Consider the following 24,697-nt stretch of genomic DNA (forward strand, 5'->3'; position numbering starts at 1 on the left):
GGAGGGCTGTGCAGGTCACCAGCTTCACTTCTCCTCCAGAGCCATCTGAATCCAGTGACCTGATATTCATCAGGATGACTGGAGATGACCCAGGATGTACTGGGAGACCTTGGGCCCTTTAGGCCAAGGTCTTTGCAGGTACTCACTTAGGGTGAGGCAAGGCACATTCATTGAATAGGCCTGTTTAAGAAGTCTCCAGGGCATGACCCCTTTAGTGAGGTCAAGAAAAAGAAAGACATCAGGCTGGGAGGGAAACTGCAACAGTTACTATTGATAATCACTCTAAAGCCAGGAGGGTCCAGAGGAGCCCTTAGGCAGGGGCACATTGGAGGTTAGGGGAGAGGACAGGACAGAACAGGAGGAAGGGAAGGGGGGATGGGAGGAAAGGGAAGAGGGAAGGAGAGGTGAGAGAAAGGGAGAGGGGAGGGAAGGAGAAGGGAGAGAAAGGGGAAGGGAGGAAGGGGAGAGGCAAGGGGAGGGGAGGGGAGGGATCAGGCAGTAAAACCCAAGTCAACTGGGCATCTTTTGGTCATCCAAATTTACCTTCCTTTGCAGAGGAGAAGGAAGGGGAGGGAGAGGCAGACAGGAGAGGAGGAGGTGAGTTACCCAGCTGTCTTAGAAAATGAGTTGCTGGTCAAACTCTCTACCTTTCAAAAGGGGCTTTGGCCCATTGGTACTAATTTTACTCTGACAGAGTCACTCAGGGGTTTTGAGCTTGTAGGGTGGGGAAGATACTGTAGTCATTAAACCCCAATATCCAAATCCTACCCATTTTTCAAAGACCAATTGAATCCCACCTCCTTCAGGTAGCTTTACCAGATTAATGGGCAGCTAGGTGGTACAGTGGATAGAACAGGAGTCAGGAGGACCTGAGTTCAAATCTTACCTCAGACACTTGATACTCACTAGCTGTGTGACCTTGGGCAAGTCACTTAACCCCAATTGCCTCATCCTGGGTCATCTCCAGTAATCCCGTTGATGGATCCGGTCACTGGATTCAGATGGCTCTGGAAGAAAAGTGAGGCTGGGGACCTTCATAGCCCTCCCTCACTCAAAACAAAGTCAAGTGCAAGTCATGTCATCATTTCTTTGATGGCATGGTCCTCTTTGGCAAAGAAGGACAAACACACACACCAGATTAATCTAACCCAAAGTGATCTCACTTCCCTCTGAATAGAATTTTTTTTCTGTGCATTTCACTTAATAATTAAGCAAGGTTTAGCCCCTCTTGTTTTGTTGTCCTATTTTGTTCACTGTTGTATTACTATTTAATTTTTCATATGTTTTGGTCTTATCTATCCAGTAAATCTTTGAGATGAGGACCTGGTTCTTAACCTCTTCTGTGCTTCTACAATACCCTTCACATGCTGTATCATATGCTGTAGGCAATCAATAAATATATGTTGGTAAGTGTTTTTCAGTTTTTTTCTTATTCACAGATCCACTTCTAACAGGCACTATGCCACTTGCCAGCCATCCCACTAGGGATTTATTATCGCCTCTGAATCCTGTGATGAAATAGACAGACCATCAGGGTTAGGCAGGTTCAGGTACTCTCAGTTCTAGTTAACCATTATTCTGTTGCTGCGAACAAAGCATGATAAAGCAGCAGTACTAGGGTGCCAGAGTTCACAGCCATCCTTTGAAGATAACTGTGGCAAGGACAGGTGACACTTTCTTTCAAAATCAATACACATTATATGCAGAAATGCTTCCTTGAGATTTAAGACCATTTGAAGCTCTTTGTAAATGGCTTTTAAATATAGTACCTCTCCAGATACGTAGGCATGCTCTTAAGAAGTATGAATTTTTATATATTATCAGTTCACATTTGAAATTCGGTAAGAGAGCTTGCTATTTAAAAGAAATGAATGTGGTGATTCTTTGAAAAGTGAATAATCACCCCTTGATTTATCTGCTTTGTCAGTGAGAATTAAAATGAATAAGGACACTAGGTCTAATTTGCTCTAAAGCCCTTTGTAAACATTTGTATGAGTCAAATATTAATAAATTCAATTCAACTCATTGAGTAATATATACAATATATAGTAATATGCTAAATGAAAAAGGACTAGAAATGTAGGTTGAGATCAGAGCCAGAGGGCGCATTCACAGATTTTTTTTTTAAGTGAGGAAACAAAAAGGCAGTCTTCCTTATACTCCCAAACTACTAGATGTTGCTGGAGAAAATCTTAAAAATATGATGACTGAGTCCTCTATACATTTATGTTATGTAATATTAACTGGACCTTCATCGCTACACAATAATCCTTTGATTCCTCCTTTATTAACTCTTAAACACAATCCCACATTCCAGATGTTCTTCTGTCTCCTCAAGTCCTCAACACCATCTCAATCCTCGTGTCTCTAAAATGATGATATTGCTTCCTACTGTAATGAGAAAATAAAAGTAGTCTGTTTTAAGTGCCTCTTCTCCCCCATTTCATACCTCAGAACTGTTCTACATCTTAATATATTCTTTCTTCCATTCCTCCAGCCTTCTTGCCAAGGCTACCACTGTTAGTTGTGTCCTTGATCTAATCCTCTCCCATCTCCCATCTCCTCCAGCACCTTGCTGCTTCGGTCCATTTGTTTCTATCACTTTCTGTCTTTTCCCTTTATCACCTTCATTTGCTCTTTATCTACTGGCAACGTCCCTCTTGTACAAATATGCACAGATCTACTCTCTCCTTTAAAAAGAAACCCATTACTTGACCCTACCATCCCCTCAAGCTGTCATCCCATATCTCTCTTCCCCTTGCTGCCAAATTCTTAGAATTAACCCTCAGTGTTTCTCTGTCCTCACTATTTGCATCTCTTCTCAATTCCTTGTAATCTAACTTTTTTTTAATCAGTTGAAGAATAATACATTCTGCTCTAGCTCCTTAATTTAACTCTATGTGTGTCTATTTTATGTAAACAATATTACTGGATTCTGGTTTCTAATCCATTTTGCCACCTGCTTCCATTTTATGGGTGAGTTCATCTCATTCACATTCACAGTTATATTACTAACTGCATTTCCTTCCATCCAATTTTCTTCTGTTTATCATTCTCTCTCTCTTTTTTATCCTGTCTCTTCTCTATAGTCTGACCATTTCTGACCATTGCCTTCTTTTATCTGCCCTCCTATTACCCCTTCTCTTTCTCTTATCCTCTTTTCCTCATACTTTATTGTTGAATAAGATAGATTTATATACCCAATTGAGTATGTATATTTTCCCTCTTTGAACCAATTTAGATGTGAGTAAGGTTCAAATATTGCCTGTCCCCCCCCCCCACACACACACACCACCACCACCACCATTTTCCCCTCCACTGTAAAAGCTCTTCTTTGCATGACTTTTTTATGTGAGATAATTTTGCTCATACTTCCTCTCCCTTTATCCCTCTTTTGGGCATTCCTCTTTCTCACCTATTCATTTTTTTATATCATCCCAACATAATTGACTCATTTCTGCACCTTCTTTCTTTGTAGAATCTCTCTGCTCTAATAATGATAAAGTTATTAGAATTTACATGTATTATCTTCCCACAGAGGAATGGAAATAGTTTAACCTTATTGAGTCCCTTATGATTGCTCTTTCATGTTTATGTGTGTGTTCATCCTTCGTTGCCAAAGAAGATCATGCTGTCAGAGAAATAATGACATGACTTGCACTTGACTTTGTTTTGAGTGAGGGAGGGCTGTGCAGATCCCCAGCCTCACTTTTCCTCCAGAGTCATCTGAATCCAGTGACCAGATATTCATCAGGATAACTGGAGATGACCCAGGATGAGGCAATTAGAGTTGAGTGACTTGCCCAAGGTCACACAGCTAGTAAGTGTCAAGTGTCTGAGGTGAGATTTGAACTCAGGTCCTCCTGACTCCTACACTGGTGCTCTATCCATTGCACCACCTAGCTGCCTGTCCTTCATATTTACCTTTTTAAGTTTCTCTTGAGCCTTTTATTTAAAGTAAGATTTTCTGGTCAGCTCTGGTCTGTTCACCAGGAGTGTTTTTAGTGCTTCCAAGATGGTGTGATCCAGGAAAAGGTGTAGTCCCTGCTCTCCTGGTATTACTCTGATCCTTACCCAGGAAGGGCCCTTGATCCCTAGAGATTGCAATTGATGTTACTCCATGGGGTCTTTGCTCCCTTGGGACCAGAAATGATACTATTCCTCAAGGTCTCTGATCTTTTGGGATCAGAAATGATGTTGCTCCTCAGAGTCCCTACTTCCTCTTTCCTGCAAATGTTCCTCTCCATCCTTGAACGATGACCCAGATGTGGAGATAGGCAATGGAGTTAACAAACAGCCTACAATCCTGCACCCAGTGCTAGCACAAGGGTCTCTATAATCTCTTTCTGATCAGTTGCTATATTCCCTGACCATCTCTATCTTGAGAACTCCCAAGCTGCTGCTGCTTCTGTTACTGCAACCAACTCCCACTACTGGTGTTTTATCCGTATGGACTCTGGGCTAGCCTTCACCTCCATCTCACAAATCTGTCCTTCTGTCCTCCTAAATTGTCTTGGACTGGAAGAATGTCTCACCTTGACCTTTTGTTGGGTCTACCACTTTAGAATTAGATTTGAGGCATTATTTTAAAGTTGTTTAGAGGGGAATGTTGGTAAAGCACAGCTGTGTATATCCTTTACTCCACCATCTAGGTTCTGGCCTCTGTTGTTAGCTTTTCTTCCTGTAATCTAACTCCTAATTTCACCACTGAAACTTTTTAAAACATTATTGCTAATATACTAATTACTAAATCCAATGGACTTTCAAAGATCACAAAAGATAGAAAAATTCAGTCTTGGTAGGGAGTCAGGAAAAGCAAGGATATTAATTGACTATTTGTGGAGCAGGTAGTTGAATTATATTGAAAAACAATTTGGAATTATTCAAGAAAAGTTACAAAATTACAATCCTTTTGACCTAGGAATGCTACTGTTGGCTACATACCCTAATCTGGGTATTAACAATTAGAAAAGACATCCACATGCAAATATTCATAACAATATAATTCATAATTCATAAAAATGGAAACCAACTTCTCATCCAAAAGTTCAGGAATGATTGTTCAAACTGTGGTAAATCAATTTATGGAAGTGTAACTACACCATAGGGAATACAAAAATTATGAAAAAATATTGGAACTTGTGTGAAGTGATACAGAGTGAACAAAGTTAAATCAAATGAACAATATATACAATTACTATGGATAGGCAAAAGATTTTTTTAACTGATCTATGATTTTATTAGTGTGATGAGATTCTGGTGTGGAAATTCTCCACAAATGCAGATCAATAGCTCATCTACAATTTATATTCTTATAATTCTTATAAATTCTCAGTTCTCAGCAGTAAATAGGGAAATTTGTAGCGGTGAGGGGTTGAGTTCAGCGCTGAATGTGTTGAGTTTACATTGTCTTCTGGACATCCAGTTCAAGATTTCTGAAATTCAGCTGGAGGTCAGCAGAGAAGTTGAGGCAGGATAAGTAGATTTTAAAATCATCAGTGTAGAGCTAATAACTCAATCCATGAGAGCTGATGAGATCACCAAGTGAAGTAGTATAGAAGGGGGAAGAGAATGGTTCAAGATAGAACCCTGTGGAAATTTACTATTAGAAAGCATGACCTGGATGAAGATCTAACAAAGGAGACTGAAAAGGAGCTGTCATATAAGTAGGAAGAAAGCCAGGAGAGAGTGGTTATCTGAAAACCTAGAGAGAAGACAATATTAAGGAAAAGAGAGTGATCAACAGTGTCAAAAGCTGCAGAAAGATCAAGAGGGAGGAATATTGAGAAAAATCCATTGGATTTGGGAATTAGAAATTACTGGTAACTTTGGAGAGTGTAGCGTCCATTGAATGATGAGGGCAGAAGCTAGATTGTAGAGTTAAGAAAATGAGAGAAGGGGAAATGGAAGTACCTATTGTAAATAAGTTTTTCAAGGAGTTTAGCCACAAAAGGCAGGAAAAATGTATGCTCAAGAATTAGTGGGGATGGAAGGATCAAGTGAGGGTTTTTTGAGGATGGGGAAGATGTGAGCATATTTTGTGAGCAGTATGGAAGCAACCAGCAGACGGAGAGATTAAAATTTAGTGAGCATGTAGGGGTGATAGGAGAGGCAATCAACTGGAAAAATGGTATAGAATGAGATCATACATATAAGCAGAGGGGTTTGCCTTGACAAAAAGAAGAGCCATCTATTTGAGACAAGGGTGAAGGAGGAGATAGTGGCAGAGGGCATCGGAGTGATTTGAGATAAGAAGCAGAGGAAAAGAGGGAGCTCTTGATGAATGGTCTCAGTTTTTGTCAGTAAAATATGAAACAAAGGTCTCAGTTGATAAGGCAGAAGTAGAAGGAGCCATGGGAGGTCTGAGGAAAGATGAAAAAGTTTCAAAGAGATGCTGTGGTAAGTGGGGAAGTGAATTAATTAGGAAGATGTAGAGCCTTGAGCATTGAGGGCCCAGTTGAGGTTCCATAGTAAAAATTTGTAATAGACTCAGTCAGAATGCGATTTTCTCCACCTTCATTCAGCAGAATGTGTGTAGGAGTGATGGAAACTGATGGTGGGAGTGATCCAAGGCTGAGGCTTGTCAAGCATTCTCAGTGATGTGACAAGAGTAAGAGACTGAAGAGAAGATGGCATTGTAGAGTTGAATTATTTCACCAAAAAGTCAAGATGAAAAAGGAGGAGAGTGTGGCTAATGGAGGACTGGAAGGGAACTGATGGGTAAAAGGATTAGAATGGATAGTATGGATAAAGCAATATTGTAACCACATGGTTTTGGGAGACAGAACAAGAAGGGAAAAAACAATCAAGTGTGATCACCTAAGGGAATTTCAAAGTTTATGAACACAAAAGTGGTGCATTTGTGAGTGACAGTAAGATCAAGAGCACTGCCATCTTTGCATGTAGCTGAGGTGGGGGTGGTCATGAAAAATAAAACATGTATTTTAAGGGCATAGCCAAAGAAGGAATTTGTTTTTCTTTACTATGCATATATATGTGGTATAATTTGTTTTTCAATCACTGAAAAATAAAACTAATTTTTTTAGTGAAGGTAATGTAAAAACAGAAAATGTTCACAAAAATAAGATTTTTAAAATATATATTCCCATTTCATTAAACCTGATATAACAGTCGTTCCGAGTTATATTCTGATATAATCTTGTATACTAAAATTAGGTACAGCCCCTAAAAAGGAAAGAACCTGCAAGATTTAAGGTCTGGTTAATAAAATAATAAAATGTGAAATTATTTCACAATATCTGACTTAGCAGAAGAATCAAGGAAGGAATCCCTGAACTGGTCTGCAAAGTCAGGAAGAAATCTTCAGCTGTTAGGGAGAAACATTTCCTCAGGCTTTCATCAGGACTACTGGACTTTACTTTCCTAGTAACTTTCTTCAGACTTCTGTCCATGGCATGAGAAAACAGAATAGTGAGAAGCAAGAGACTAAAAAAAAATTTCTCTTTCCCTAATGGAATTAACAATCTACTACACACACACACACACACACACACACACACACACACACACACACACACACACACACACACACACACACACACACCTTGGACAACACTTTTCTAGAAGACCTTGGGAAGAAAAGAGAGGGCTGCATTCAATAGGAATGTTAAACAGATTGTCCAGATGTATACCACAGTAAGGTAAGCAATCTAAATCTGCTCAAAAGCAAAACCAAAAATTGACATGTATGAGCCCCTGCAGTATGCTCTAAGTACATTGCTAGACATCGTTATTGGGAAGGGGTGGGAGGACTGGGGGAGTGGCATTATTCATACTGCTCATATAAATATCCATGTTTGTAATAAGCACAGTAATACAAAAGATACCAGTATATAATCATTCAAACATGCAAAAGTTATTTGAAAACAATTAGTCTGACTTGTCAAAGAAATATACAGGAAAACTGACTAATTAGAGTCTAGGAGAAAAGAAAAAAGAAAACACTAGTTTTCTCCACTGGATCCCAACAGAACTAGAGAACAAAGAATCTCTCCAGTTGGTCCCTACAAAGGTGTAAGCTACCCTAAATATATGTTGGACAATTACTCACGGTGTAGCAGGCCTTCTAGAATAGTCCTCAAGTCAAACTCATTCTGGGTCCCCAGGTGGCCAAGTTCAAGCTATTCTATGGATCTACACTCCTAAAACGATTGCTCAGGAGCCCCCACTAGGGTGGTTATCTTTAATATTTAGCCAGAAGACAATTAGCTCAAAGTAAAGACATTTACTGAGATGGCAGATAACAAACATTAGTGACAAAATATTCTCCCTCGTAAATTTGAAGCATGCTATCCCACAACTACACACAGCATTTGTGGGGATTCATGTAGGATACGTTAATAGAGAGAAGCACATGTTGGAAATATGAATGATTAAGGCAACTCACACAGCTGATACTATAGGGTTTATCCATTCTATCCCTTCTTGTGTCCTTATGCTCCTCTCCCAGGCACAGTGTCTGTACTGGGTAGGTCTCTCAGTTGTGATTCTTGGAGATTTCCCTCTCTTCAGCTCAGCTCCTGACAGCCAGGGCTCCCTTTCTCTTGACTAAAAAAGCTTCTCTGGTTTCTTGCCTTAACTGACTGAACCTGCTTCCTGGTAGATGGGAGGGGGTAAGAGAAAGAAATCTTCTACACTTGAAGAGGTAAAGAATCTTTCTCAAGGTTTTCTATAGCTAGATTCTTTTCTTGACTACCAGAGATCACAGTTGTCAGAGATTCCCCCCTTTCTCTAGAGATACGTCTTCTTTAAATGTCCACCAAGATTATTGTCAAACCTTTGGCCAGTAGCTAGCTTCTCTCTAGTTCTATCAAAGTTGAATAAAGAACTTTTCACACCTCTAAAGGGTTATACATTTATACAGATGTATAAAAGTCTCCTTTGCTCTTCATCGTATTTTAAAATGTTAAGTCTTGTTATTTATTAAGGTTATGATGAAGACAGCAAGATGGTGCAGTGCATCATGACCTAGAGTCAGAAAGACCTGAGTTAAAAACCAGCCTTAGACATTTACTACCTTTGCCTTAGACAAATCATTTAACCTCTGTCTGCCTCAGTTTCCTCATCTATCCCTAAAATGTGAATAATAATAGGAACTACATCTTAGGATTGTTGTGACAATCACACGAGATAGTGTTTGTAACGTGGTTTGCAAGCACTATATAAAGCTGGTTATATATCACACTGTACACATGCAATAAATAAATAAATTATCATTGCTGTTGGCAAAATAAGGATAGTAAGAGCACTTGTTTCCCAAGGTTGTTGTGAGGGCAAAATGAGATCTTTGTAAAGAGCTTTGCAAGCCTTAAAGTGCCATGCAAATGTTAGCCACTGTAATTTTTTAAAAACTAAAAAAAGTCATTTTTATCCCATAGCACCTCTCACTTTAGCACTTTAAGGGAAATAAATTGTCTTCCACTTACTACTAGACGACTAAAAATAGCATCCAGCTAGATAGGTGAGCACTTGAGGAGGTAGGTAGCAGATTTTACTCCCAACATGTAGAAACAACCTGAGTTCAGGCCTGTGAGTACTGGTAAAATTCTATGACAATGAATAATATTACAAGTGAAATTCCATTATAGCAATCACTGTCAAAACCAAGAGTCATCTCGGATGAATCTCTCTCTCTTTTTTTTTTTTCTCTTTGCTCAGGTATTGCCTGCTTTGGCCAGAAACTTAGGGGTTGTCAGAACAGAACCTTCTATCCTTTAGATATTCAGAGATTTGGACTTCTGATTCCACAGTAAGTGGGGTGAAGCCAAAGAGATGATGATATATAGAATCAGAGGGGGAAAAAGCCAGGAGGCAGAAAAGCTGAGATAGCAGAAGTAAAATAAATGAGAAAAAGGTGGTAATGGGATAGATTTAAAGAGGATGAATTCTTTCGTGCTATGAAAAGGAATATTTTTTTCTTCTTTTATAAGCAGTAATAGTATTGACTAATATTTATAAAGATTGTGACTAGACCTGTGATTTCATTGCTACAGAAAACATTTAGATTAAGGGAACTCTCTTGCCCCCAACCAATGCAGGTTGGTGCCTTCTCTGAAACTTAAGAATCTTACCGAGTTAATCTAAAATAATGAGAGGTTAGGTGGATTTTCCCAGTGTCACACAGCCAATATGTGTCAGAGGTAGGATGTGAAGCCAGCTCCTTCTGGCTTTGAGAGCAGCTCTATATCCATTATGCCACACTGACTCTCAACTGACATTTTTATAGCATTTTGACATTACAGTATCTTATTTGACATCATAATAACTTATGAGGTAGGAAGTGCATTGATTCTTTTCCTATCATTTCATTCATTTTTAGGTATGTAACTCAGGCTACAGGGGGAGGGAGGGGTGTGTGTGGAGTTGCATAGAGGAGACTCCTAATTGGTGGAGAGACTGTTGATGTTATACCACATATTTGCATGAGGAGTAGAATTAGTTCCAGAGCTTCTCAGAGAGGATGTGATTTGAACTGGATCTTCTTTGGGACTGACTCCAGAAAGCTTCAGACATGTAGGAGAAGCTAGGTCCTCACCATATCCCTCATTTCCATCTGCCTCTATGGAGACATCCAAAAGACAATCTCCTGTTGGGTGAGATTGGGGTCTTCTCTCTAAATGTGGCCTAACATTCTTATCTCACTCCCATCAGAAGAGTTCACTCATTCTTGTGTATTTTTCTGGTATAGTCTAAGCTATATAATTTCTCTGATTCCAATGCTCTGAGCTATTTTATTTGGATAAATAGTATTATTCCTTCAATATTAGTGTTGGTCTTTTGTAGAACCAGCATTTGATGGAAGGATTCTAAGCTGGCAGGTATAAGCCAAGAGCTAACCTTTCCTCTTTAAGAGTTATCAACCAGAAAAACATCTCTTGTTTTAAATCAAGGATTCTTAACCTTTTTTTGGTTTGTTTCATGGCCCCCTCTGGCAGTGTCTGGACTCCTCCTCAGAGTAGTTATTATTACAAAATAAAATACATAGACTTATAAAGGAAATCAATTCTGTTGAAATATAGTTATCAAAACATTTTTAAAACAAGTTCACAGATTGTATGTTGAGTCCATTTAAATCTGTTATGCTTCTAGATCATCAGCATGGAGGGGCGGAGCAGATAGATATAAGCAGAGGTTCACCAGCTCCAACTGGCTTGTTAAATTTTCAGTATGAGAATTTACACGTTGGAAATCAGCAAATGTTACAAATCAGACCTTGGTATACTGCTTTATTGAACGTCAGGACTTAAGAAAGTGATAAAGAAAATGTTAGTAAAGCATATTAAGCTTAAAAGTGTATTGTGCCTACATTTTTTTTGAGAGTTGGTTGTTAAACATTTACCAGTACACCTCTGGATATAATTCTAGTCCAGTACTCATTTCAAAGACTTAGAGGAAAGAATGCCTAGCTTCACGGCCTTTCTGGTCCCCTGAAGGCAGGAATGACACACTCCCTTGATAAGGGGTAGGCAAAATATGTAGACATATGTATCTTACATGGGCACACAGTCTTATATATATTAAAAGAAACTATAGCTCAGAAAGGTTGTGACTATGTTTGAACAGTTAGTAAGTATGAGAGGGAGAATTTAAACTCAAGTCTTCCTGACTTCAGACATAGGACTGTCCACTAAGCCTCTCTAATAAAGAGCTGTTCACACATGCATGCCACAGCCAAAGTGAGACTTTTTTTCATATGATATTCTTTTTATGCATGAAATATCTGTCCTTGGACTCTAATACCCTATAAGACCATGTGCTTTCTTTAATGACTAAAGCCATCAGATCAGTCTCACTTTTTCACATATTCCTAATGAAATGGAACTGTAGCATATTTTAAGAATCCAAAACATTTCATGTGTATGCTGAAATAAATGGAAAGCCACTTGGCAGGGGTCTATAGGGATTCTCCTTACTTGTGATTTTGCATTTATTTATGCTAATTTAGAACTCTAAACATAAAACCCAGGACACCCGGCTGTTCTGTGGATTTGTAACAGCCTGCAGTGTGGCAGGTACATAACTCAGTGAATGGGTCTGCAGTCTGATCTATTTGCAATGAACATATTTTTCACTGAGTAACCTCAGGAAGTCATTGTGTGAGTACTCTACTAGCATCCAACATCTTAGCAATTCATCTCATTTTCCTTCTCTGCTTTAGGACCCTGCATTCAGCAGAGGAAAATATAACCAAATGTGAACTACTCAAGCAAAATTTTAGCAGGAGCTGCTTCATTTATGACATGTGGTCTATCAACTAGAGAAGCGAAAGATACGGCAACGGCTGGTTTGTCCACTGAAGCATATTATCATCAAGGTGACATGTCACATAAGAAAAGCAACCTGTAGAGAGGTTCTTTTCACAGGATGGGCACACCACATGCTAAATAATAGTGACCCTAAATTCAAAGTATGACAATACTTACAGAAAACAAGCAGTGTCACTACAGTTCCATATGGAGTTTCCTAAAGATTTTAGAAGGAGAAGGGGTCTGAGAGATCATTTAGCCCTACCGGCTAATTTCACAGATGAGAAAGCTGAGGACTTGAGAAGGGAAGGTAACCTGTCTAAGGATACTTGGGGAGTTAGTAAGTAGCAAATGACAGAATTTGATATCTGGTGCTCAGATTCCAAACCCAATGTTCTTTCTTGGACTCCTCCAAAGAGATTACAAGGGGCATCAGAAGTATCCCTCTTACACTCTGTATCTTTCCTGTCTCTTTCCAATCTCCTCTTCTCCTTTAAACCTTCTCTGCCTGAGACTCGCCTGTAAAATGAAAAGCTGAGACTAAATGATCCCTAGAGTCCCTTCCAGCTCTGTAACCTACAATCTTTCTAGTCCTCCCCATCCCCCCAGAAAGAAGAAGGAACATAGTCACAGTAAAGGTGGTGGGAGTTAATGGAGTAAAAGTGGTCATTTCGGTTCCTTGGTGGTTGGTTTGTCATGCCTCAAACTCTGGGTAGGACATATGTGTTGCAAAGAAATTATTTGCATAAGTATCTCCAAATCATTTCCCAAACAGTACTTAACAGACTCCTTATCACCCCTTACTGTCCTTCTTATTCTCTCATTTCAGAAGTCTCAGTTCTACAAGAAATCAGCCTTGATAGGTAAATAGCTACAAGCTGTAATTCCCCTGGGGGTTCAGTCAAAGGGCCCCCACTTGAGGACCTAGAGGGCCACATTGGCCTCAAGTCTGCAGGTTCCCCACCCCTGCCTTAACCCATTCAACTCCTGATTATACTCTTTGCTCCTTCCCTCAACTACTCAATCATTGTCTACTCTTGGTGTTTAAGAATGAAATTAAAGAAACAGCACAAAATAATAACAAAAAAATCCTTGGTTTGGAATCCAGAAGTATGGGCTTGAGACCTCTGTGGTGCCACTTATGTGTGATCTCAGGGAAATCTTATCCTTTCTGGGACTCACTTTCCTCATCTGTCAAAATGGGAATAAAACCCCGTCTGCCTACCTCACAAGGTTGTTGTGAGGGTTAAATGAACACACACACACCTATAATAAAGCACATGTATATATAAGTGCATGAGTACCCTAGCCCAGAGTCTGGCAACACTCCCCAGTGCCCCTGGAATCAGATTAAAATGGAATTGGGAAATGTTTAACAAAATAAATAAAAATACAATAGAAGACATATTATGTTAATGAGTATTTTTCTAAATCACTATGTGGCCCACAGGGATCCTTATGCACCATTTAATGAGCCCCATTTCTGTCTGAGTTGGATACCATTGAACTATTATACACTATGTACTCTGTACCTACACTTACCTGTTTGTTGTATAACCACCTTAGTGCCTCTACTTACCCGATTCTGATTCCATATTGGGTACTTCCAATAAGAAAAAGGAGTATGGTACCCTGGATAGAGTATTGAATATGGGGTCAGAAAGCCCTGGATTCAAGTCCTAAGTGACATTTGCTAGCTGTGTGATCCCAGGTAGGTCTCCAGTGGAGTACATTACTTAGGTCAGCTCTACATTATATTTTCTCAATGATTAAGATAAAGCCATAGATGACAAGCACATCAAACCTAAAAATGACACAAAGCTGGAACAGATAGTTAATACTGGATAATAGAATCAAGATCGCCAAATGCTGAAGCATTGGGCTAAATCTAATAAGATGAAGTTCAGCAGAATTAAATATAAAATCTTACTTTTGGGTAAAAAAAAAAAAACCACCCTCACCAGTACAAGATGAAGAAAACATGGCTTGAGAGTAATTGTTCTGAAAAAAAATGTGAAGCTTTTAGAAGACTGCAAGCTCATTATGAGTCAACAGTTTGATGAGACAGCCAAAGAAGCTGAGATCTTGGGCTGCATTGAGAGGCAGAGATTCCAGTAATAGGAAGGTGATAGATAATCCCACACTGCATTCTGCCCTGGTCAGACCTCATCTGGAGTATTTGGTTCAGTATTGAGCATCACAGTTTATAAACTAGAGAGTTGTCTAGAGGAGAGACTTGAATTCATGTCATATGAGAATCAGTTGAAGGAAGCAGGCACGTTTATCCTGGAGGAGAGAAGACTCAGAGGATGTGATAACTATATTCAAATATATAAAAGGATATCATGGGATGTGGAGATTAGATTTGTTCTGTTTGACTTCAGAGGGTAGAACCAGGAATAGTAAAGGGAAGTTGTACAGAGGCACATTTAAGGCTTGATGTCAGGGAAATTTTCCAAATAAATAAAGCTGTCTCAAAGAGGAATGGGGGTCTAGCAAGGTTCCCCTTCCTGGAGATATCTAAGCAGAGGCCAGACAACACTTATTGGGTATGTTATACTGAGGATTCTTTTTGTGTAGGGGTTGGACTAGATCTAAGATGCTGAAGTCTCTTCCAGTTCTCAAATTCTGTAATTCATAATTAGTTTTTTTAAACTATACTGATGTCCCCTTTGTTTTCTCTTTTCAATAACTAGAACTGTTTGCTTTTCTAGTTGACAATGAAATATTCCAAATTACACAAAATTTTAATAAACACTACCATTTTCTTCCTTGGTTAGATCAGATAAAGGCTCAGCTATTGAACAATCTTCCATAGTCAAGTAATAGCAATAGTAGACACTCTAGACTTTTGTACTTTCATCTTAACCACTCAACGCATTTTATAAACTTGGTCAATCCATTGTATTTCTGTTTCTTCCTTCCTTTTTTTTTCCTTCCTTCCTTCCTTCACTTTCTTTTCTTTTTTCTTCCTTCTTTCCTTGTGCCTGCCTTCCTTTCTCTTCTCTCTTTTTTTTTGATAAAAATAATGAATGATGTTTATTTGTTGCTTCAAGGTTTACAAAGTACTTCATGCACATTATTTCATTTGATCCTCATGACAACACTAACAGATTAAATACTATCAACGTTATTATCTTCATTTCATAGATGAGGAAACTGAGATTCATAGAGATTAAATGACTATTCAAGGGTCACACAAGTAAATTCGGTGTTTTTATAACAATGCTATGGCCATCTCTAAGAGATACATTTGTACCTGTCAGATAAGATGGGAAAAAAAGATTCTTTCTCTTCCAGCATTGCTTACTGGGAGGCTACCAGTCTGTCACCAATAACATTACCTTAGTTTAAAAAAAAAAAAAAAGACAAGCTTTGTGACAGATCCTTAACCAGGGACAGCAGCATACAAGCTAAGTACCCCTAAAGTATAATAATATTGATATAGTACCTTGAGGTTTATCTCATGTGATTCTTATGATTATAACCCTGTGAGATAAGTGCTATTATTATCCCCACTGAGGGGGAGGTTAAATGACTTGCTAAAGGTCACACATCTAAAGAATTTCTGAGGCAGGATTCAAACTCAGTCCTTTCTGACTCCAAGTCATGTACTTTACCACCCTGGAGCACTGAGCAAGCAGAGAGATCAGGCCTTCATAGTCAGTTAATCTCTTGAGCTACGAGGACTGGACAAAGATTGGGACGGTAGAAAAATAGCAGGCGGGTGACACTGGAAAAGGGTGTTAAAGACAGGGGTCAAAACAAAGCATCTGTACAGCCTCTCCCTCTCCACTCTCATCTGCAGGGTAGCAGCTTCTTTAAACCATAGTGCTTGCAATCAGTAATATCTTTGTTAGACATCAACCTCAAAAGCTAAACACATAGCCCACATCTGACTGTTCCTACACATTTTTTCCAATGAATATTTAAAGAGATAATCATTCATTTAGTGTTTAATTATTGCATAAAATTCCATTGCATCTTATGTATTTTTTGTTGCCTGGTTCATTTTTCTATCATATAGTTGCAAAATAAGTGCTTAGCATCCTTTCTAGACTGAGTCAGATTTGGAGACATTTTCTAAGAAAATAGGAATTTATTTGGCTCCATTCTCCTCAGAAGGGATTATTTGCAGAAGTGTTTATTTAAAATCCAGCATGAATCTTAGACTGACTTCCGACTATTTCCCATTACAGCAGGCAAGAGGTAGTAAAACTTCTTAGGTCCTCACATTCAAAATTCCTCCATCAGACTTCTCACTCTCATACCAAGTAACAAATAATGAAGAGATTGAAAGCCAGAGGACTGACTCTACTTCTGGAGCTGCACACTCGCACTTTAGAATTCTTGCAAGCTCTCTTCCAGCTAGATATTATTTTTAAATTTCTCAATAATTGGTTGCTTACGTAGTTTTTCTTGATCACTTTGGTTACAAGACTGGAAATAATTGGGTTGATGTTGGTTTCTGGATAGTAACCTCCTGTTATAAGAGCTAGAGATTTAAATAATGAAGAGACTTATCTCCAGTTGGAGAAGAGTTTATGGTCTACAGTCTTAGCCTGGAGACAAACACTAACACGTCTGGGACTCAACAAAGGCAGTAATTAGGCGGCATTTTATTGTGATGCAGCGAGCAGGCAAAAGATGGAGCTGGACTACTCTCATGAGCATAGAAACAAAATTGGCTTCCTGGAGAGCAAACATAAGAAATCTGGCAACCTAAAAATATTTAAAGAGCTTATGACTCCCAGGGGAGAATTTCAGGCTATTGAAGTGGAAAAGATTGAGCATTTGCTAAAACTGAAAAAAAGAGATTTGTTGTTTTTTTTTTTTTAATGAAAAATGCAACAAAGTGCACAGACTTTGGGTACGGTATCTTAAAAAGAATGAAAATCATTCTGATCAAATACAGACAAGTCAAATTAGGAAGCCTGAGTCTTCAAGAGAAAAAAAAAATCAGAAAGAAAAAGATCTAAAAATAAATGCTACAGATAATAAACTATATAACTCATTTTTCTGCTTCTTTAGCATCCTACTTTCTCCCAATGGCAGGGATCTGCCTTCCATGTCTTCCATCTCTCAAGCCAGGGAATCTTGATGTTGTCTTAAAGTCTTCTCCCCACCCCCCACCTCTCTCCCTCCTTTCTCTCTGTATCCTTCTACCCTTTCTATCTCCTCCCTCCTCCCTCCCTCCTTCTCTCTCTCTCTCTCTCCCTCCCCTCTCTCTTTTACCCCCCTTTCTCATTCCCTCTCTTCTCTTTCTCTCTTCTTCTCTCTCCCTCCTCCTCTTTCTCTCTCCCTCTCTCTCCCTTCTCCCTCTTTCCTTCTCTCTCCTCTCTTTCCCTCCCTCCCTTCCCCTTCTCTTTCTCACCCTTTCCCTGCCCTCCTACCTTTTTCAGGCTCTACCACTTCTTCCACAGCTCAGATTTCACTTATTCATTTAACAAATGTAGTGCAAGAGAGAGAACATTGAGTTTGGAATCAGCGGACTTGGGTTTAAATCCTGCTTATACTATTTATTACTGGTATTACCTTAGGTAAGTCACTTTACTTCTCTGGGATTCCATTTCCTCATCTATAAAATGAAGGGTTAGATTAGTTGACCTCTGAAGTCCCCTCCAGCCCTAAATCTAGGAACCTACAATCCTTTCTTCAAGGAGTTTGCTATTACAATCCTAGTTCTATCTATCATAGTGACTTCACAAGCACACACAGAAACATTTATAGAAGCCTTTCTGTGTGCCTAGCCACAGGAGAGCCATGGGAGATACAGAGAGAGATCCAGACAGATTGTCCCTGAATCCAAAGGGTCTGCAGTGAGGTCGTGCATAGATGTCAAAGGAATGACACAGACAGTAAATACAAAACTCAGAGAGCAGAGATTACCTCCTGAGAGAGGTGAGACTTGAGCTAGAAAATATCTGAATGTACTATGTATAAAAGGCACTCACTATTTTGAGTACTAGAAATACAAAGACCATCTACTAGGGAGGTTCAGACGTACACACAGATAAATAAAACCCAAGATAGAATATGATGAGGCAAAGACTGTAGGTCATTTCTGTCTGGATGCCTCATAGATACCTCAATTTACCATGCTCAAAAGAAAACTCACTATCTTTCCACCTAAATCTAGCCTTCTTCCTCACTTTGATGATATCAAGAGTATCACCAGGGGTCTGGTAAAACTAGCTCATCATCTCATGAGAGCCCATTGTTCGAGTTGGGTTTTTTTTGAGGGGGGGAGTCAAGGCAATTAGGGTTAAGTGATTTGCCCAAGGTCACACAGCTATTAAGTCTCAAGTGTCTGAGGTCACATTTGAACTCAGGTCCTCCTCAATCCAGGAACAGTGCTCTATTCACTGCACCACCTAGCTGCCCCGTTAGATCTTTAATATAAAGCATTTACATCTCTTGATTTATTGTTTGTCTATATGTAAGAAAGTGAGGGAGAAAACATTATTGATGCAGATTACACTTAAAAGAAATTCATGTGTACTTTTTTTAAAGGAGCCGGTTCGACATTTACCAGGATGTTTGGGTGGCTCCATCTTTCCCAGGAAGATGGGGAGATTTGCAATGTTGGAGTTCTCCTAACTCTTCCTTCTTTCTCATCCCTCATATCCAACCGTTTGCCAAATCTTGTCCATTATTCCTCTAATCTGTTCCCTTTCTCTACTCAGACAGCCACAACCATAGTTGATCACCTCTCACCTAGACTACTGTGATACCTTCCTCCTTGGTCTCTCTGCCTGAAGTCCCTCCCCTCTTCAAGTCATCCTCCAACGGGCTACAAAAAGAGTCATGGTAACACACTGGTCTGGCTATACCATTCCCCAGCTCAGGAATTCTCAGAAGTTTCCTATTGTTTTTATTGATAAACTATAAATTCTTCATATGAAGCCTTTCACAATCTAGGCCCCTGCCTAGATACCTTCCCCAACTTATTTCATGTTGCCTCCCTTCATACACACTACATTCCAATCAAACTGGTCTACTTGCTTTTCCCTATACAGAATAACCCATCTCCCATCTCCAAGCCTATGCCTATCATCTTTTTTTTCTTTCTCCTCCTTTTTCTCTCTCTCCTCCTCTTTCTCCTCCTCCTCTTTCTCCTTCTTCCCTCACCACATGTGGTCCTTCTTTCCTGGTGGGGTGTCATACTCTCAGGTGTTCCATCCAAAGGAATATAACTCTTGGTTGCTTATATTTTGTAAGATATCTCAGGGTTTAGAGGCTAGACTTTATTTAAATTTTCTATTTCATTTTTTTCCTCAGAAGTCTGGCACAATTTATTCATTGTCCCGCACAGTTTTCACTGATGATTTCTTGAAATATAGTTCTTTAAAAATCGGCTTTTTAAAAGTCCATTGTGATTCAGATGGAGCTACTTGACTATGCCTTAAAAAGACAAATCACTCTGACTTTCACTGAATGGACAACAATAGTCCCCAACTCAAGCCTCTGTTGTTCATTGTTTGGGTTTTGATGGCTTAGAATGAGTGCAAATAGCAATTGTTTTCTGTTCTGGCCAGAGACTTGCAGGGTCTTCCCCTCCCAAAATGATACTTTTATGATAATAAACTAGGCTCTCTTTGGTCTCAATTCTTGCCTAGCCCTTAGTGTTGCTTCAGACAAACTGAGACTGGGCAAAGATCTTAATTTTAAAAGGCCAAGGTCACTCACTGCATCCTGGGCCATTGCCAGTCACCCTGACCCATGTCTTGCCATTGGACTCCAATGACTCTTGAGGAGAAAGTGAGGTTGATGACCTTGCAAAGTTCTGCCTCACTTAAATCCAATTCACCCACAAGTTAGGACAGCATCCTTGGGATGTTTTTCAGTCCTCTTGGAGAACAAAGGATGAGTCTGTTAGAATCCCTAATTTCCCTCAGATCAGTTCAAATTCTTCTTCCTACACAAGCCTTTCTGATTCTTCTAGCTATTACTAGGAGAATCTCTCCTTCTTAAAATTTACTTTGTATATGCTTTGTTGCTTCTCTGTGTACATCTTATATCCTCCATCACCTCCCCCTACAATAGCCCATGGCTCCTTCAGGGCAGAAACTTTCCTTTATGCTTCTACATCCCTAGCTGCTGGCACAGTGCTTCATATGAAGTATGCACTTAGTGTTTCTACAATTGTATAACAATGTACTCAATAAATTTTTTCTTGAAAAAAATTTGTTAAGGGAGAAAAAACAATTTAAGCTAAAATTCAATGGTACCTATGTAATCTGACTTTGTGCACCTATGATGGAGACATCCATGCAGGAGATGGCAAAGATCTGCTTCTGGGAGAAGACATTCTACAATCCCTGCTATGTCAATGACAGTAGCCTCTTTCCATTAGCTGTGATAGAACCATCTAGGTCTTTAAAACTACCAGACTGGCGCTCTCGCTCTCTCGCTTTCTCTCTCTTTCTCTCTCTCTCTCTTCCCCTCCCTCTCCCCCCCCCCCCCAACAATATCCAGGGAGTGAAGCTGTTGCTCACTCATATTATGGATTCCATGAATTGATAGGGGGGACAGGGGAGAGGTAGCCCTTCCTTTAGATTCTGTGTCCCTGAGAATCAGGTTTTGGTCTGTTTGATTTTTCCTTCTCAGCTCAAAGCACAGGTAGTAGAGTCCCTGGACCTGGAATCTTGAGTCATGTTAAGCTTGGAGCCAATTAGGTGTTTCTACCAGCCTAGCAAGAAGTCTTGAGAATCCAGGGGTGCAAACCCAATAGATTTTGGACTTGGGACTTAGTCGGGCCATGCTATATAGGAACAGAGTTAAGTTGTGAATCTAATTCCTCTCTACACCCCCATACTGAGGTGATTATGCCCCCCAGGTGTTGGGGGAGAGTGTTGAATTTTATTCTTGCTATGCCTTTGAAGTAAATGTTCCTTGTAAAAGCAAATCTGTATATTACATGATTAAATGGATCTGGGGCACAGGAATCCCTAAGATTGGGGAAACACAGATAGGTGGGGGCTTGAATTAATGTCAGAATGATAAGAGTATCAGAGAATCCTGGAAGAGGACTCAAACATAATACACTGGGCCTTCAAGCAGTGGGGGCCAGAATAGTCACTATTACACCCAGGTAAGTGTAGTATTGAAGGATGAGCAGGATTTAAAAATGCAAAGAGAAGAAGGGTAAGTAAGGCTTTCCAGGTTGGGTAAATGCCTTGAGAAGGGTCTTATAGGTAGAAATTTATCTGTTCAGAGTGACAGTGAGTAGACCAGTCTGTCAGAACATCTGTGTAGGGGAATAGTGGGAGACAAAAGTAAAAAAAAAATTAGGCTGGAGCCATGTTGAAGAGGTTTTCCAATGCCAGAATTCATCCTATGGATAAAAGGGAACCACTGAAGGTTTTTGAGCAGGGAGGTGACAAAAGAATAATATTTATAGAAATTTACAGAATTAAATTAAATTAACACTTTATAGAAATTGTTCGAGTAGAAATAACCTGGATAGATTATGGGGAGAGAAGACTGAAGCAGACAAATCAATTAGGAATGAAATTCTGGAATATAGTGAGAAGAGCTGAGGATGGAAAAAAGGAAGAGACTGGATAAATATTAAAAGGAGTTGCCCATTTCTACTCTCAAAATCAAATTCTTCCCCGGAGCTCACTTTGATTGTTTTTATCCAAGACTATACCACCTTCACAAAGCAGGTTAAGCAAATTCCCACAATATTAAGTCACTAGGCAGAATTTCCAAGAATGTCAACCCTCTCATGCTTCCTTTCCCCTTTTACAAAAGTTCAAAAAGCACATATTGCCTAATAGGCCAAGAGAAAATGTTCTAATATCCTTCTGTATAGTCTATCCCTGTCTGGAATCTGTTTTCTCTTGCTTTCCCACCTCTACCGTCTCTCTAATAAGTTCCAAATGGCCTGGGAAAATCATCTCATTATTCCACTGCTTTAATCAAGTCACATGCCTTCTCAAAAGTTCTCCCAATCACTCTCTGCATCAGGGGTAGGGAAATAGTTTTCTAGTGAAGACTGCTCACCCACAGGGGGGCAAATCATTCCCAATAAAAAAGAAAAAAGCAACTTAATTTATTTTTTAAAGAGTAATTTGTGGAATGCCTCACGTTATGCTGTTTTGAACTAAGAACAGGGCACATAAAAATGTTCATAGAAGTACTTTTTGTTGTCGCAAAGAACTAAGAGAGTGCCCAACCACTGGGGAATGTTTTGCTAAATGAATGATGATAGTATGTGAAGGAAGGAAATACTATTGCATGTAAGAAAGGATGAGACAGTAAGATACAGAGAAATCTGGGAAGATTTATATGACCTGATACAGAATGAGGAGGGCAGAACCAGGAGGATAATTTACACAATGACTAGTACATAGTAAAGGACAACAGGGGTAAAGACTTAATAACTTACATCAGTGCAATGAACAGCCATGACTCCAGTGGCCCAAGGATAGATCTTGTTTCCCCACCTTTTGAGAAAGAGGTGATATGCTGGAGATGCAGGAGGAGACATGCTTTTTTGGACACAGCCAATATGTGGATCTGTTTTGGGTGGTTATACTAATTTCTAATAAGGGATATTTTTAATGGGGAAAGGAAGAATTAGGGGGATGGGAAGTATTGATAGCAATGCAATAAAGAGGGAAGGAAAGTAGGGAGGGAGAAAAAGGAAGAATTAAAGAAAGTAAAAGGAGAAGTGAGAAAGGAAAGAAAAAAGTAAGAAAAATATTTTAAAATACACAGAAGACAACAAAAGGTAATTTAAAAGGAAACACAGACAAGCAGGATAGTTTTCAGCATTAACATGCTAAAATTTAGTATGTACTTTTATAAAATAACCAAAAATAAGCTGCACATAATGAGATCCACAGTTTCATAAACAATACCTTTTTCTAATCTTTGTGCAAGGAAATGTTCATGTCTGAAGGTGTTTGTCAAGTTGAGAATAACAAAAAACCCTAGATGGATTGGAAAATATAGGAGGGACAAAATGTGTATAATAGATATTCACCATTTCATACACAATTCTTTTTTCTGATCTTTGTATATTGAAATATTCATGTTTGGTGATGTATGTTATGTTCATAATAAAAGTTTTTTTTTAAAAAGAACAGGACATAAAACCTCTATTATACAAATTCAACAAAAGCTGAAAATAATCATGAGTAACTTGTTTTGGATAACAGAGGGAAGAGGAAGAAAGAAAAGAGAAGGGGTCTTTCTTTTAACCTCATCCATGTATGAGTGGGGAGACAGAATGGTACTTGCCATAGACAAAGCTGAAAAACTTGAGAAGCACAGGCTGAAGCCAAGAAAAAAATGCTACTGGTCAGAAGCTCTCCACTCAGGAAAGAGCCAGAAGTATTAGAGTAGACATCCAAAGCTAGAGTCACTTACTGGAGATATGAGAGACTGAGAGGTCAGAGACAAAACGTGAGGTCCATATCAGAAACCCCAAAATGGGGTCATGAAGAGTCGGATATAACTGAACAACAATTCAAAAAAAATCCATATCAGATGCAAGAGTTATTAGTACCAGGATTAGATGAGATTTAACCAAGATTTAACCAGCCATAGATTTAAAACTGGAAACAATCTTAGAGGTCATCTAGTTCAAAACCCCTCATTTTACAGATGAGGAAACTAAGGCCTGAAAATGTCATTTAAGACTTACCCAAGGTGACAGTTAGGAAGTAGCAAAACTAAAATTTCCAACCTAGATCCTCAGTACTCTAGGTTCATGGGGCTAGTTTCAAGAGTTGGAGAGGGTTCTCTTGTCCATTCCTCAACATTTAGTGGTTAATGTTTTCTAAGAGAAGAGCTATATGTGATAAACATTGCCCCAATATCCCTCCAAGGGAGGCAGTAACACCACCCTAGCATTTCCAAACAACCCAACATACAACCTGTAATCCAGTGAAATTTCCTGAAAGATACCAATTATTGCATAAGTGAATGACAATCAGTCAGATCTCCAGTGGGAGGGCAAAGCTGCCCTGAGGTACTACCAGATGAATGGCTGCCTCTTCTGGTCTTACACCACCCTCCATATTGATATCAGTGCCACTCTCCAAATGAAGGTCACAGGATGAGTCCTTAGCATCAATTTGAGATAAAATTACTACTGCTTACATAGGGACAAAGCTCTGCTTATCACATTAGTCCTTATCAGTGAATTAGAAGAGGAAAGAAAACCACCACTGCCCTTTTGGCAAGCAATTTCACAATATTATAAGTGGCTGTTCTTCAAAGAAAGCTACTAACACACAAGCAAAGGGGATTACAATAAACTATACTTAACAAAGTAGTCTCCCAGAATGGGAGCTTCATTTCAAGTTTCAGTATATAGTAAATAATAATAATAACTCTGGCTAGGTTCATCACTCAGCCTTGTTTCTGCAAGTAGAAATTAATATATCACTTTGAACTGTGAGTTGGGTCAGAGC

The 24,697-nt window shown here is 39.2% G+C and overlaps 1 protein-coding gene and 1 long non-coding RNA gene across 2 annotated transcripts in view; one reads left to right on the forward strand and one right to left on the reverse strand.

Moving 5' to 3' along the window:
- Positions 1-24,697, reverse strand: part of KATNAL1 (katanin catalytic subunit A1 like 1) — a 133,411-nt gene that overhangs the window by 101,739 nt on the left and 6,975 nt on the right. The gene's annotated exons all lie outside the window — the stretch shown is intronic.
- LOC140505646 (uncharacterized) lies at positions 511-13,671 on the forward strand. Its single transcript, XR_011967587.1, has 3 exons — positions 511-1,406; positions 9,679-9,769; positions 12,179-13,671. It is a non-coding gene; the product is annotated as an uncharacterized lncRNA (long non-coding RNA).

The sequence above is a fragment of the Notamacropus eugenii genome, chromosome 5, assembly GCF_028372415.1.
Source record: "Notamacropus eugenii isolate mMacEug1 chromosome 5, mMacEug1.pri_v2, whole genome shotgun sequence".
NCBI lineage: Eukaryota > Metazoa > Chordata > Mammalia > Diprotodontia > Macropodidae > Notamacropus > Notamacropus eugenii.